Source organism: Gracilinanus agilis, chromosome 2, assembly GCF_016433145.1.
Source record: "Gracilinanus agilis isolate LMUSP501 chromosome 2, AgileGrace, whole genome shotgun sequence".
Taxonomy (NCBI): domain Eukaryota; kingdom Metazoa; phylum Chordata; class Mammalia; order Didelphimorphia; family Didelphidae; genus Gracilinanus; species Gracilinanus agilis.
This window is the reverse complement of record NC_058131.1, coordinates 357,696,170-357,713,652: the sequence shown is the minus strand read 5'-3', so window position 1 is coordinate 357,713,652 and position 17,483 is coordinate 357,696,170.

Below are 17,483 nucleotides of genomic sequence, written 5' to 3'. Positions count from 1 at the left end.
GGAAAGAGTGCTGGTCTTAAAGTCAGAGGTTCTGGGTTTAAATTCTATTTCTCTCGCTAACATGTGTGAAAGTAGCAAGTAATTTAAACTCTCATCTTCAGTTTCTTTATGAGGAGATGCACAAAGTTTTATAAGTTACTTTTTAAATCCCTTTTAGCTCCCAATCTATGATCCTGAGAGAGGAACATTGATATATTCATACATATTATAAAATTAATTTAATATTAAACTCAAACACTCTCTATTGTCCTAGATATTTGGGAATGCAATATATGATGATACCAAATTTTAGATTATAGTTAGACACTGAATTATTGAGCATTAGGTCTGGAAAAGAACTCAGAGATTATATAGTCTAAACCTTTGCAGTAAAATAAGTTACCCAAACCATTTATAAATGACAGAACCTGGTTACACACTGCAATCTACAGACTCCCAGAAAAATACTTTTCCCACTGCTTTTAATTGATCATATTATATACACAAGAGCAACAATTTTTAGTCAATTAGAGGTGTTTAACAACATAATGGGCTCCTTGTCAAGGCAGTGTCCAGGGAAGAGCTGGAAGACTATTTGCCAATATTTTTTTAGAAATGCTAGAGCTATGAGGAAACTTTAAAACATATAGCCTTATAATTCATAACATAGAATGTAAGCATAGAAAAGGAACCTAGGAGTCCCCTTTAGAGGATTTAATACAATACTATCATTTTATAACTGATGAAAGTATAGCTCAGAGAGGGTAAGAGTCTTGCTTGAATCACAGGAAATTAACAGCCGATCCCAAAAGATGTTAGTTACATTTGAGCATTAATTTTAAGTTTTTTCTAATGTACCAGTATTAACCCCTAGGACCCAAATATACATACACCATTCATTATCCAACCTTTCTAATATCAAACAAAAAATATTGAAACTCAGCCGTGTATCTTTTAATTGATCATCAGAATGCATGTGTGCATGCAGAGAAGAGGGGGGGGGGACTCCAAAGAATTAATTGGTCTAAGTACCAGAAACAAATTTTCCTAATTTAAGCAAACCCTAATATGAATTAAGTAAGACTTTTCTTCCTTCCCAACTTCATCATGGGCAAGTTTAGGGTCAGGAAAAGGGACAAATGTCAGTATGATCTTCATCCACAGGGCTAAGGATTGATACTCACAAGGCAGAGAGGTTGGACTTGGTTGTTCTAACACTTCCACTGGACAGGTTCATAATTCAGAGGAAGTAGAATCATAGTATGAGAGCAGGAGGGACTTTAGAATATAGAACAGAAAATATCAGAGTTAAAAAGACACCTAGAACTTAGAACATTGGAACCTGATCTTAGAATATAGACTTAGACATCTAAAAATATAGATTTAAAAAGATATGCACAAGATGCAAATAAGCACAAGCAATATAGCAGGTCTCTAAAAGTATGAGCCAGACCTTTAAAAAGAGTTTTGGAAGGGGCAGCTAAGTGGTTCAATGGATTGAGAGCCAGGCCCAGAGACAGGAAGTCCTGGGTTCAAATGTGGCCTCAGACACTTCCTAACTGTGTGACCCTGGGCAAGTCACTTAACCCCCATTGCCTAGCCCTTACCACTCTTCTGCCTTGGAACCAATACATGGTATTAATACCAAGATGGAAGGTAAGGGTTTTAAAAAAAGAAAAAGAAGAGTTATGGAAATGTTAAAGATTGAAATAAGCTGAGGCTAACAAGGGAAAAATGAAAACAAAAGATTTTTGGTTGTGACTTTGTTTTCCAAGATGTATTTGTTTTGTTTTGTTTTGTTTTGTTTTTTAAAAAAGGATCAAATAAATCAGTCACTCAGAAAACTAACATAGAAAAAGGACCTACTTGTAAAAAATATCAATAGCAATTCTTTCTGTGGTGGCAAAGAACTAGAAACTGAAGGGATTTCCATCAATTGGAGAATGGCTTAAAAAGTTGTGTTGTATGATTTATAATGAAATGTTATTTGCCATAAGAAATTATGAACACTATAATCACAAAAAAATTCTGGAAAGACTAATAAGAAGTGATGCAAAGTGAAATGATCAAAGTCAAGAGAATGTTGTGCCCAATAACATCAATAATGTGTAATGATCTACTATGAATAACTTTTTATTATCATTAATGCAAGGAACCAAAGCAATTCCAAGAAACTACTGATGAAAAAGGCTATCTGTGCCACAGAAGGAAATTATGGAGTCTGAATGCAGATTAAAGCATTCCATTCTCTACTTCATTTCCTTTCATGGATTTTTCTCTAATATAAGTAATATAGGACTTCTTTTACAAAACGAGAAACATAGAAATATGTATTGCATGATAACACATGTACAAATTATATCATATTACCTACCTTTTCAAGGACCAGGTAGGAGTAGAAGGGAGGGAGAGAAAACAGATTGAACAATGTCAGAAAATAATATTGAAATTGTATCTACATGTAATCTGGGAAAATATAAAATACAAAATGAAACAACAACAAAAAGAAAAAAGAAAACTAATAAAACTAATATAGATGGTGCAGTGATTAGAGAACCAAGTCTAGAGGCAAAGAAACCTGAGGTCAAATCTGCCCTCAGACATTTAATAGCTATGTGACCCTGGGCAAGCCACTTAACCCTGCCTCAGGATTTAAGTCCAAGTATTCTATTCAAAAGTCTTTAAGTCATTGATTAATGGCTGGGTTGGAGAAGTACACATCTGATTAATTGTGAAGTCTTGTATTACCTGCTGCAATTTTGAGGAGTTTAAAACCTCCTGATTATCATCATTATAGGAATTCTAAGTCATAATGTTTCTTTAAAGAGTAATCTAATATATGTAGATCTTTGAGCTGATCATAAATTAAAGGAGGGAAACCTTTTCTGCAGTCATTTTACTGTTCTAAGTATTATTTTTCCTGTAGTATATTATCTCTGGCCAAAAAATGAAACCCATCCAAGCACTTGTTTATGGAGGATGTGTGCTGCCCTGCTAACAGAAGTTCAGTAAGCATCCTAGATATATAATAGCCACTTAACATTGAGTAAATTGGAAATTGAGAAGATGCTCATCAATTGAGGAATAGCTAAACAAGATGCAGCATATGATTGTGATTGAGTACTATTGTGCTCTAACACATGATGATCAGAATAGTTTTGAAAAAAATTGGGAAAAACTAACTGAAGCAAAGTGAAAAGTGCAGAGCTAGGAGAACATTGTATAAAATAACAGCAATATAGTAAGATGATCAACTGTGAATGACAGTTATTCTAGTCAATACAATGATCCAAGATGATTGTAAAGAACTTATGACAAAAACTGTTATTCACTTCCAGAGAAAGTACTGTATAGGGTCTGAATGCAGATGGAAGTATGTATATTTTTTACTTTATTATTCTTAGGGGGGATATGCATTTTCTTTTACAACATAACTAATTATGGGAATGTTTTGTATGACAGCACATGTATTATTTTATCGAATTGTCTTCTCAAGGACAGGGGAGGGGAGTAAGAGAGAAAACTTGAAACTCAAAAAAAAATTCTTAATGAACATTTAAAATTGTTGCTTACATGTAATTGGGGGGAAATGCAAAAAAAAAAAAGGTTTGAAGCAGAGTTAAGCTAATTCAATGACAAGGAATTTACTTACTCCAGGAAGAACCTCACACATGAATTCTCTGATGTTTTTAGGTTTTCTCTTTCAAAAAAGAGGACAGTAGAGTACAATACAGTAAAGATCCTGGTGACCCTTCACCTGTCTATGGCAGCATATGGTGGTAGAGAGGTATAATGAATAACCCAGAGATCATGAATCAAGATCCTAAGTTTTCTCCATGGAAGGAAGGAAAGAAGGAAGGAAAGGAGGGAGGGAAGGAGGAAGAGAGGGAGGGTGGAGGGAGGGAGGGACAGAGGGAAGAATCAAGGAAGGAAGGAAGGATGGATGGAAAAAAGAAGGAAGGAAGGAAGAGAGGGATGGAGAGAAGAAGGGAGGGAAGAAGGAAGGAACAGAGGGAAGAAAGTTGTGAAATAGTTATGACTATTCAAAATATCCCAGCCCATGTTTGAGCTGTGGCTTATCTTAAATATAAGGAAAGGCCCAAAGTCCCTGCACTATTTGTACAAAAGGGCATGTGAGCTGTGCAAATTAGTGTTCATTTAATAAAAGAAATGGAAAGCTAGGTAATTTAGTGGATGGAGTGCCAAACCTGGAGTCTAGAAGACCCTATTTTAAATCCAACCTCAGATACTTACTAGTTGACCAAGCAAGTCACTTAACCTTGTTTATCTCAGTTTCCTTATCTTTAAAATAAGCTGGAGAAAGAAAAAGCAAAGCACTACAGTATTTTTGCCAAGAAAATCCTATATGGAATCACAAAGAGTTGGATAGGACTGAAACATATGAATGACAAGAAAAATAACAGAAAGAAGATTTCAGGAGAGGGAAAGTTCACTGTAGAATGAAATAGTTGTTGGACCCAGATTTTGAGGTCTGGCCCAGATTCGGCCATGCAGGAAGAATCACACTGACTATGCAATATGCAAAAAGAGGCTCGTTTATTGGCTAGCATGGCACTAGGATCAGTAGGAAGAGGGGTTTTGCATGACTGATCCTGAGGTTTCTTCAGCCAAGGATTTATATAGATATGTTTGGGGAAGGGGGTTGGTACATACATCATCAAGGAGAGATATTAGGAAGCATCTGGTAATCATCAAGGGGGTGTCAGGGACAAGGAGTCAGGAAGCATCTGACAACCATCCATCAAGGGGTATTAGGCTCAGGAGTCAAGGATCATCCATTAAGGGGGTGTTAGTGTCAGGGGTCAGGAAGCATCTGGCAACTATCCACCAAGGGGAGATAAGGAAGACATTTACTTGTTGGGAACTATTTGACCTGGAGGTTAATTTTAGGCCTATCATAGGAGGAGATAAGGAAGACATTAATGGGCTGGGAAACATTCTTTTGATGATTTCAGGTGGCCAGGAAGCAGCTTGCTCAGGCTAGAAATAATTAGGTAGCCTGGCAGGCTGATTTTTAAGTCCCACATAGTGAAAATAGTTTTCCAAATGTCAGTAGAAGGCCCACAATTTAAGAACCTGCTATCCAGGCATTTATGACTGCCAAATGTAGTGCTCAAATGTCCCATCAGGATTTGTTTTCTATTTCTTGCTTTGAGGCTAAGGAATAGTTGTTTGTAGACCAAATTTTGATGCCATGGAATTTTGCTTTATATGTGCAAGTCCTGGCAGGTGGCTATCTTTTTTATCTTTCTAGTAGGACTGATGGCTTACTGCTAGAGGATTAACTCTGGAAAAAGAGAACCTAAGTCTAAATTCTGCCTCTCTTGTTTACTATGTGTAATATCTTGGAAGGGTGTCAATCTCTGTCTACCTTGATTTCCTCAACTATAAAATAAAGAACTAAAATGATCTCTTAGATACTTTTTCATGATCTATGATCTTTTGATCCTAAGACACTAACTTAGAAACCATTTGCTGCCACATAATAGAGAAAATATGTAGGAAATGTCAATCCTGTAAGAAATACCCTAAGACCTCAAACCAAGGCACATAATAGACACTGATAACAAATGTTCATTAAATACATTCAAAAGTTTGGAGACCATTTACCAAAGATAGAACCAGAGTCATCACCAGTCCGAGATTTATTGCCACTTTAACTGCTGCTTATGTTGCTAGACCACCATCATCTTAGCTGTTAGAGCAACTGCCCTCTTTGCAACCACTGTCTCCAGCCGGCAGTAGCAACAACAAGCACTAGTGTGAGTAGTTGGGGGCCCTGCTTTTTTATAGGCCCCAACAATTTCTGGGTAGAGGTACAGATGAAGAATAATAGTAATGAGAATGAGAATGGAAAAGGAAATCAAGAATATCTTCCCCTCCTCATTTCCCATTCACCTTGGAGAAATAGAGAAGATTCTTTTGAATACCTAACAGGAATTAGAACAGAGCTGTTCTCCCTGTTACAGCCCTTCCCTGCAAGAAGATAGTTTGATGTGGACATGCATAAGTCTTTCAGTCTGAAGCTTTCAGCTTTTCAGCTTTCAGTCTGAAGAAGAAACAAGAAAAGCAAAAAAAAAAAAAAAAAAAAAAAAAAAAAAAAGAAGTTGAAGGACTGAAGAAAAGTTTGGATGAGGTATATGAATGATCCAGTAGCCCTGAAATCCTTCCCCTCTCCCCAAAGAATTCCACTTCAGGAACCCTATCATTTCCATTTCTTTTGGAAAAGTACAGACATTAAGAAAGAGAGCATTTTCTTTGAAGAGTCTCTTAAAATGTTTTCCACTGCTGTCCATCTCTCATGTTTTCACTTTGGAATGAATCATCTATATTGGCAAAGGACAGAGCACTCCATTTGCTAGCACCTACTGAGGGAGAGAAAAGCCCTGGAAATGTGTATGCCCTGTGAAGGAGTGTTACTGTCATTTAGTTTATTTGAACTTAAAGAGCATTTTAAGCATGACCCAGCCCATGACTGATTTTAGCATGCCCAAGTTCAATTTACTGTTGAGATGTTTTTTTTTTTTTTAACTCAACACATTTTATTGATCTCGTTCACTTTTTTTATTTAAATTTTTAAAATTTTTTCATGTTTTCATGATTCATTTTATTTCCCTCCCCCTCTTCCCTCCTATAAGCAATTCCACTAGGATGTATTCTCATTCCCTTTTTGGCTTATAAAGCATCAGAATTTCCTCAGTGTTGTTTGGAAATGTGCAAGTCTTCATTTCAATACAAATGCTACCAGCAAGAAATATTTTCCCTAGCATTGTTGCCTATTTTTTTTAATGCCATATGAGTTAGACCTGCAACACTCCCATATAAATGTTGCCTATTTTACTACTCTGACCATTACTCTTTTAAAAAATAAGAATTAAGTTAACTAATATCCTATAAAATTTTTTTTTATTTTTTCAAGAAAAAACAAGCTTTAATAAACTCACAATTTATAGTTACAAAAAATAACAAAAAACAACACAAGCATTTAAAACCAGCTTTAGAGACATTTTCTCTCCAATTTCTTAGTATTGACTAATATAGTTTCATTTGGAGAAATCCAGCTGCACAAATAATGAAGACTAAAAAGAATAAGATTTAAAGTACATTAGCAAATTTTAATACCCCGTAGGCTGTCAGAACATTGTCTTTTTTATGATGGAGAATCCCTATTTCTGAGAGTGACTAAAGCCTACAGAAGAAGAAAAAAAAATTGTAACTTTGTTTTTTGAGTTTCGTCAAAGGAATGCTTCATTAAAAAAAAAAAAAAACACTTCTGAATGAGTTCTAGTTTACTTCATGTATTTATATGTTTTTTTTTGGAGAAGGAACTAGCAAATTGCTTCAGTATCTTTGCCATGAAAATCCCAAATGGGGTCATAAAAATTCAGACACAGTAAAAATAACAGAACAACCACAACACATTAAATTCCTTATTATTAGAAATGTCATTTCTTCTGAATTATTTTAAACACATCGTTGGCTTCTGGAAATATTCCATGTATTTATGCTGCTTTTTGGAACAGTCTTAGGGCCTTAAGAGCATTTGACTGAGTTCTGAAATGATATTCCCTTTGATATCCTTCCAAAGATCTTACTGTTTATTGTACCATCTTTCCCATGACAGTATCAGGAACTTGTGATTCCTCCAAAGAATCTTGCTCTAGGTAGCTAAGCTCTTAATTCTGACAATATGACATCTCTCCTTCAGTGACACTTTATCCTTCTTCAAAATGGGAAGAAGCTTTAGTACCAAATTAAAAAAAAAAAAAAAGAATTACCTCAAGTAGATTTTATTAGATTTCAGAGCACCACTCTGAAGGATTTTACTATATGTTCAATATAGAAATAATTAGTTTATGATATAGGTTTTAATACTGAGGATGATTGTTAATTTTTAAATTAACAATTTTCTCTTTATAAAAGAATATATTAGGTTGATGTAAGTAAAATATGACACAACAAGTCTGGTCAGTTTGCAGAAACTGATTGTTTTGTTTTTGTAATAAATTTTCCAAAGTTGATATTATAACAGAAATGGACTAAATACAGAAATTAATTCTTCACTTATTTGTTTTTTATTTGTCAAGCTGGATTCGCCAAATATGAAATAACTCCTTGATTATGCTTAAGTTTGTTCTCTCCTCCTATTTGAGAAATGGTAGCTAAGTGGAGCAATGGATAAAGCACTGGGCCTGTAGTCAGGAATATTGTAGTTCAAACCCCTCTGACCTTGGGCAATTCTGAATGTGTGGACATTTGATTTGTCTTCTGTAACTTGTTTATTTAAATATACATCTTGTATTGCATTTGGAGATGATTGAGAAATGTGGTGGGCCTGTTCACTAAGATGTAATTGACCACATGATTTGAAAATTATGTAAAGGGGTGATAACTGGGTAGCTCAGTGGATTGAGGGCCAGGAGATTCTAGAGACAGGAGGTCCTGGGTTCAAATATGACCCTAGACATTTCCTAGCTGTGTAACTCTGGGCAAGTCAGTTAACTTAACCTTAACTTCTCCTCTGCCTCTAAGACAGATGGTAAGAGTTATTAGGAAAAACAAATTAAGAAAATCATGTAAAGGGAAAAGCTGTATACTCAGAAGGACTAAATAAAAGATCCTCATTTATATTAAAACTGACAGGGGGCAGCTGGGTGGCTCAGTGGATTCAGAGTCAGGAGACTAGAGACAGAATGTCCTAGGTTCAAATCTGGCCTCAGACACTTCCTAGCTGTGTGACCCTGGGCAAGTTATTTAACCTCCATTGCACTATTAAAAAAACAAAACTGACACAATTCAAGGTGTGAGGAAGAGAAGATTTATATTTTAAATTGGGCACATCTTTTTAAGAGAAATAAATGCATATGCTTATAGGTTAAACAATTGATTTATTAATAGTTTGTAAAACTTAATTATTTTTATAGCATTTTGAACATTGAAAATAAATTCAGCTCTGTCATATTATTTCCTAAATTCTTATGGAAATAATAGTAATTGAAATATACTGAAAAGAAATGATTACATGATAACTATAGAGCTTCTTATCACAAAATGATATAAGGCAGTATTTTTTGATAACTTTTGTGGAACCTAGAAAGAGTCAGAATTAAAAATCCTAACCCCTATATGACATTATGGGCCCAACCCTTATATGACATTATGGTGAAATAGTATTATCCACAGGAGTCCCAAACCTTGCAGACCTCCAGTCTCCCAGGATTGACCTTATCTACCTTGCAGACCTCCAGTCTCCAGGGACTGACCTTATCTACCTTGAAGACCTTCCCCTTCTCCCCAGGATCTCTTCCCTTCAGGAATTCACCTTATATACCTTAGGACATTCCCCATATCTACAAGATTTCCTAACCTAAGGACATTCCTCTACCCTGTTCCATTCTGAGCACTACTCCATAAAAACTCTAGCCCAGGCACAGCTCCAGGTCCCTCACTAACTTTTCGTGAGAGACCCTAGCTCAAGCTAGACAATAAAGTCCCTTTGCATATTGCATAGTTGGCTCAAGACTCATTTATTGGGATACTTCTCTGGGCATAACACTTTAACAGACATTTGGTGTAGAATTTTGATCTCCCAAATTTAGAGTGAACAAAACCATATCACTCTTTAACCTGAAAATAATTCAAATTCCATTAAAATAAATATTTTTAAAGATATATATCAATTTACAGTTGTGAAAAATTCAGGTCTCACTTTTCTTTTGTTTAATGAAACCTGGCAAAAATGTATAAACTGACTCAATGAAAAATGAAGCAAATTAGCTTGCTACAGAAAAACTTTTATTATTTTAAAAAATGAAAAAAAATTGAAGACAATGATTCAGATTTTTTTTGAGTTGTTTTTCTTCTATGTTTCCACTCCTGTAGTTCTTCCTCTGAATGTAGATAGCGTTCTTTTCCATAAACCCCTCAAAATTGCACTGGGTCATTGCATTGCTGCTAGTACAGAAGTCCATTAACATTAGGTTTTACCACACTGTATCAGTCTCTGTGTACAATGTTCTTCTGGATCTGCTCCTTTCCCTCTACATCAATTCCTAGAGATCTTTCCAGTTCACATGGAATTCCTAATTGCTACTACTAGTGTTTCTAGTACAATGTTAAATAATAGAAGTGATAACAGGCATCCTTGTTTCACACCTGATCTTATTGGGAAGGCTTCTAATTTATCCTCATCGTATATGATGCTGGAAACAGGCATTTTGACATATGAACCCATTTTGTTGATTGTACCCAAAATTATTTTCATTGATCCAATTATTTCTCCTATAAAAATAATTATTGTTGTACCCATAATCTCTCTCGTTATTAAACCTTTGCCTATCAAATTGGTCTCTAAATCTATATTCTTTTACGAGGTGTTCAATTTTGTTACATAAGTAACATCTCCTTGGCCCTTGGTACCTAGTATTTCCAGTGCCATTGTTTCTATAACTATTTACTTTCCTCTATGATGCCCTTAATGTAGCCACTGCTTTTATCTTATTGATTTCTTTCTCATTGCTCTTGCTATTAGCCTCCCTAAGTTGTTTTCAGAGACTATCAATAATTGCATCCTTCTCATCATTAAACTTATCCTTTTCTTGGACAAACATATAGGTGGACTTCTGCTTCAATTCATCTAGGGTAAATAATTTTCAATCTGGGCAATTGTCAATAAAAAAACTTTCTCACTTGGAGAACAACATTCTTTATAAAAATCCTTTTAATGTGGTCCACGGTGGTGTCATCTTGGACATGCAGACCTAATTGTGTCTCTAAAGCCTCAATGATCTGATCACAAAATGCTGCTGGTCTTTCCTGACCTATCTGCCTAACTTTTTTGAATTTGGACCATTCATTTGGGCAACAGGAGTTGTTCTCTAACCCTTTTATAAAAGATTTTCTCACTTGCTTTCCTCCCAATTCTCAGTCCATGGTATTAAGCCCAGAGTGTTCTTAGTTTCTTCAATGAATTTCTGCTAGATAATAATTCCCCAGGAGAAACCAAAAGTCATTAAAGTTAGGGTCAAATGTCTTTACCACTGATCTTAAGATTTTAATAAATTTACCAGGATCATCATAAAATTTAGGGGCTTTCCTTTTGATAGATTCTATATCCTCAGGTCTAAATTGTGTAAGCTGCTTTACATGGAAAATTCCATCATCCCTGACAACTGGTAGATCTCTTAAAGGACAAACAGTAACTAAGATATCACTCATTTAAACTCCCATATTTTTCCTCTTCCTTCTCATTCATCCAGACCTCAATAAGGGTTAATTTACATGATTTCCATGATCATGGATCCCTCAGTAAACAAACTCTATATGATTTAGAACATGCGCACAGATAAGTTTTTGGTAAAACAAGTAAATAAAAGCAAGGAAAATATTTAATGGAAATATCATTTCATGTTCTTTTACATTTATCATTGCATCATAGTACACTTTTTTTAAGTGCCAAATTTAGAATCAGTACGTTTGTGGTCACATCTTAGCTCTTCCACTTGCCAGTTGAGTGATTTGGGGCAATTTACTTAATCTCACTAAACCACAGTTTCCTTACCTTTAAAATAAAGTGTTTGAGTTAAATGATGATCTTTTCTTGCTCTCTCTCTATATATATATATGTAGCTATAGTGGTAAGCTTGCTATTAATGGAAATAGAGAGTTATTTTTTGTAATATTTATGTGCTGTTTGGATTAAAAGCCCTTGAAATCTGTTAGATAACCTCAAAAAGCTATGAATAGAAGCTAGTTGGTGGATTGGGGACAAAGCTGCATTTGGAGTCAGGAAAACCTAAGTTTGCATTTTGTTTAAACACTTATGAGTTGTACCAATCTGGGGAAATAATTTAATTTCTCTCAGCCTCAGTTTCCTCATCTGTAAAATGAGGATGATCATGGCATCTAGTTCACAGAGTTCTTATGAATATAAAAGGAAATAACACATGTAAAGCACTCTGTAAATATTAAAGCACTATATATTCTTTAAACTTTTACCTTCTGTATTAATATCAATTCAAAGACAGAAGAGAAGCAAGGGCTAGACAATTAAGGATAAGTGTCTTGTCCAGGGTCACACAGCTAGGAAGTGTCTGAGATTAGATTTAATCCAGGATCTCCTGTCTCTAGACCTGATATTCCATCCATTATGCTATCTAGCTACCTCATGAATTACAGTTATTTTGAGTTCTTCCAAAGCCTAAGTCCAATTCATTGGAGTGTCTGAGTTTTTGCTGGGTTTTCTTTGGTCCACCTTTGTTCCATTTGTTATTTGTTTATTACCTGAATAGAAGCTGTCCATTGTAATTTCTTTTTTTCTTTTTCTGTTGTTTGCTCATAATTCTTTCCTTCTTTCCTCCTCTTTTGGCAGCATTTTTTCTCCTCTGTTTATTTGCAGGATCTGTGAGTATGGGCTTTTCTTCCCTGAAGGGGTTTCTTCACTGCTGTGCTGATTAACTAGATTAGCCTGATGGAGCTGACCAGTTATATTAATGTGCCCTCAGGCCAGATCTTCCCCAGCTACCAGAAGAGGCTGAAGGTGAAAAGGAAGATGTGGAGACTGAAGGTGGTTAACTTAGGTCCTCCTCTCTACTACTTTCTGCCAGTTGCCTCCCTGCTATCTCCTTGGTCAGAGCCCTTAGCTTTCTGTGATGGTACCAAGGTGCTCCTTCAGGGCTGCAACCTTTCTGGATACCAGTCAGCCAGATTCCTACTGCAGATCTCAGTGCAGTAGGTGGGGGAGGAATGTTGAATCTTTACCTTATACCAGAGAACTCAACTTTATCTGCAAAACTTTTAGATTGAATGGAGTAGGAGAGATCTGTGGCTCTGTCTTGTTGAGTTTAGCTTTCTCTCTATTTTGTACACTTGCTCTTCTGGTTGTTTACTAGCTCTATGAGTTTAGGTTTTTCTGTCCTCTAGAGGCTTCTTCTTTGCACTATTGATAAACTGGATTGAGCCAGTTGAGCTCATCTTCAGAGCTGAATGTGCCCTGAGGCCAAAACTTCCAGAGGCAGAGACCTAAAATGGAGGTGTTGTGATTGAAGGCTGCAGACTAGACTGCCTTCTTCTCTGCTTCTCTTCTCCAGCTGCCTCCTTGCCAGTTGTGGTTGGAGCTCTGAGCTTCATATAGTTGTGGTAGCAAATTACTCTGTCCTGATTGAGGCCCTTGCCCTGAGATCACACAAAATGGCCAAGTCTCAGCACATTAGGTAGGAAAGGAGCACTAGAAACTTCTTCCTTTTCCTTAAATCTTCTCTGCATACCTTTTAAGCTGAATCCAGCAGGAAGGTCCTGCAGCTCTGTCTTGTTGTTGGATATGAGTTTCTGTACCCCTTGATGTACTTGGTTTTTATTGGTTTTTATTGGTATGGAAGGGTTTTCACAGAGGAATCTAATTTTTCTCCTTCTAAGCAGCAATCTTGACTCTGCAACACACACATTATAATTATTAAAAAAGCTTTAAGCCAATTTATTTTCATGGTTTATTGCTTATTACTGCTACCACTTAGCATTCTGAAGTTTCCATTTCCAGTCTCTGATGCTGATGTCAATAAAGCTATATCAAGCATGTAATGAAAGTTCTGTTCTTTAAATTTCTGAAGGAATAAATAAACCAAATTTCCTTTTCTCTATCACTCTATCACTATCTAATGTATTTATGAGAGGTAGGGAAAGGAGAGAATATACCATTCTTTGAAACTGAATGTTTTTAATAAAATATGTTGTAAGTAGAATGTTACATGTTATTCTTCTGAAAAAAAATTCCTTCACTTTCTATTGTTGATATTTGAACCTTTCCAATACAATAAGCAAAAGATGTTCTCACAATGCAGTAAGAAAATGTAAATCACATTTCAAAGTTTCCCCTCTGATTTTAGTCACAATATTCAGATATTGCTTATATAGATTGTGGAATTTGAGTATATTTTTTATCCAACAAAATATATTTTAAAATACATATGATTTTTAAAAGAAAGAAACAATAATCAGAGATAGGATGTCAGATGTGAGAGAAAAATGATCAATATGACTGGATTGCAAACTGTGAAAGTAGAAGAAGTAAAAGAGTAGAAATAGAATATAGAAATAGAAGAAATATATAATAAAACTATAAAGATATAGCAGAATATGCTTTTAAAGAATTAAATAGAAGAGTTTGTATTTAATCTTTGAAGTAACAGAGTATACTTCCACTAGATTTAATTAAATATAGAAGTGATATAATGAGATCTACACTTAAGAAGAATAACTTCATCATCAATGTATATATGGATTAAATTGGGCAAAGACTTTTTGCAAGGAAGTCATTTAGGAGGCTTCTATGAAAGTCTAGTTGAAAGCAGTTGATATCATGAAGCAAGTTGGCAGCAGGGTGAGTACAGTGAAAGTGTCAGATTGGAAAGGTGTTGAGGAGGAAGAAGCAAAAAGATTTGACAACAACCAGGACAAGTGGAGCAAGAAAGAGTAGAGTCAGGAATGATATGTATGTCCTGAATGTTGGAGCCTGGAAAACTAATGGTAAAATCAATGATGTGGGATTACAATTCAGAGAATGGACTCAGACTCAATATACAGAACTCTGAATAATTTGCATAGAGGTGAGAATAAAACAAATGAGAGGAAATATGTTATATATATGTGTACTTATATGTATGTAGTATAACAAGGTAGTAACAAAATTGATCTGTTTTATTTCCATCTGTGCAATGAGGATAGGGTATAATCAAAATGACTAACTGTAAGGATATGTCTGGAAAGAGAGCAAAGCAAAATCATGATAGTTATTATAATAGAATTGAAAGTATTATGAGGTGGAGAGATTATAAATAAATGCTAATGAATAAGAAGAGAATATGGTTAAAAAACATGAGGCTTAGGTAGCAATAGAATGATGGAAGACTGGTCAAATGAAGGAATTCCAATAATTACGTAAAGAAAGTGACTAAAATGCCCATAGATTTTATGCCAGAAATTACACTAATCATAACTTTAAAATGTCATTAATGAAAAGAACCTTTATACACTAAAAAATTAGCAGCACTTTTCATATTAATAAGGAACTTAAATGAGATACCTACAGATTGGGGAAAGACTAAGCAAATTGTGAGCGTAATAGCTGTGCCATATATATGCCATGAAAGTATCATAAGAAACAATAAAAATGATGTATATGAAAAGCATAAAAAAATGAACTGCTGCAAATTAAAGTAAGCAGAACTATGAAAAAATGTGCATAGCTATAATGATGTTGATAGAAAGAACAAGAAGTAAAGCAAATGCTATAAAATTGTAAAGAACATATTTGATGCAAAAGAAGAAAAAATACAACTCTATTGATTTGTTAAAATATATTAGAAATTGTGGGGAGGAAATATTACAAATGTCACATCTCTTTGATATTTTTGTTTTGCAGAATTTTTTTCTTCGTTCTCTTTCATTTTTTATTGTATAGAATAATTCTCCAGGAAGAGTCAGAGAAAGATAAATGATGAATCAACAAAAATGTGTTTTGAAGAGATGCAGAAGGAAAAGACCAATTCTGTTATTGCCTTGTTAAATGGCACATACACATAACACAATTTATTTATAAAGGGTGTATATTTAGAACAAATTTTATAGGCCATAAAATGAGAGAAGCAGACCAGATGATTCTTAAGGTTTCTTCCTGATTTGAGCTCTATAATTCTAAAGTCCATTCATGTTCCTCATTTTGCAAGAAAAGTAGGTCCAAAGACAGATACCTTTTCCAAGTTTACATAAACTAATACTAATATTTTAATTTATGACTCCAAATCTTGTACCTTTTCAGAAGAGCTATAAAGCCTTTTTTGTGTCCATAAAGAATTCAGTTCATATGTATTTGATCATAATTCTTTTAGTCATAACCCATCTGTCTTTAGGGAAATAAAGTGATGCTTGGAAATTATGTACTTAGTGAAATAATGGTTTCAGCAGAGGACAAAACACACATCTCTAAGGTTTCATGCAGAAAAGTATTTATTGTGATAATAAATCAGCAAACAGTAAAGGGATTTAAATGGCCACAATTCAACTCAGTGAGAAGTAACCAAAGGCTTATGAATGAGATCAAGCTTTCTGCAGATGGGAATCACGCTTCTTTGGCTTTTTGCACGATTCATACTTCTTTAAGGTCAAAAGACCCTTACTTTTCCTATAAGATAGAGAAGCAGGCAATATTTTAAAATATACAATATCTAACAAAACAATGTACTTTGTAAATTTTGAAGGTAGGAGGCAAAGTAATAATGGGAAATTGTCTGAATTAACATATTTGATCCCAATATATATAATAATAAAAATTAATATTTACATAGTATTTATTATATGCCAGATATTGTGGTAAGTGATTTATAATTATTATTTCATTTGATATTTGCAACAACCTTAGGAGTTAGGTATTATTATTATTATTATTAAGCCTATTTTATAGATGAAGAAACAGACAAACAGAGATTGAATGACTAGTCTAGGGTCACACAATTAGTAAGTATCTGAGGCCAGTTTTGGACACATCATTCTGACTCAGGGCCCAGTGCTCTATCCTTTGCACCTTCTAGTTAATTTTACTATGCATATGTATGTGTATATGTATAAGTATATGTATGTTAGTATGTAATATGTTATATTTCATGTTATCAAAAGGTACAAAGGAATATAGAGTAGCATATTCTCTTCACCATAGTTGTCAATCACATTTTTCTTTATCAAACTGGATTGAATATAGATCACTTTTTGAAAAAGAATTTGCTTATGGAAAATACTTTCATACCAAAGCACCATGTTGGCCTAAATGTGGGCTATACTCTTTCCTCAAGGAAAAGCATGAGTTTTCATGAAACCAAATTGAAACTGAAAACTGCTCCAATTTTTCAGTTAATCTCTATTTTTCTTTTAAAGTTCTTTCATTTTAAGGGTGTGGTCTTCATTTCTCTGCCAAAAGAACTATTAAACCAAAGAAATTTTGTTGTATCTTAGAAAGCTCTTCATCCTAGGATCTCATTTCACTTTTGGACTTCATATATAGTTATTCTCTCTATCCCTGCAGTATCTCCCTCAGATTAGCTGGGTTTGTTTGTTGTTTTTTTTTCCCCCAGAATCTTCATTTAAAGAAAGTATCCAGGTCAGACATGTAATCATTTTCTTCCAGGCTTTACTCTTGACTTCCTCAGATATTCTCTTCAATGAAGCCCAGGGGAACTTTGATTTCTTCCATCTTCCTCTCACTTTTTACCTTTTTTTTATATATTTTATCCTCATTAGACTATAAGTTCTTTGAGACCAGGGATTGTCCTTTCTTTCTTCTTATATTTGCATTTCCAATGCTTAGTACCCATGAGTATATCCTAAAAGCTTCATAAATGTTTATTGAATTTATTAAGTCTGTATTCAGAGCAAAAGAAGAATTTTGATATGATATTCTAGGAAACTGGCACTCACTTATCATTAAACAAGGAAATGAT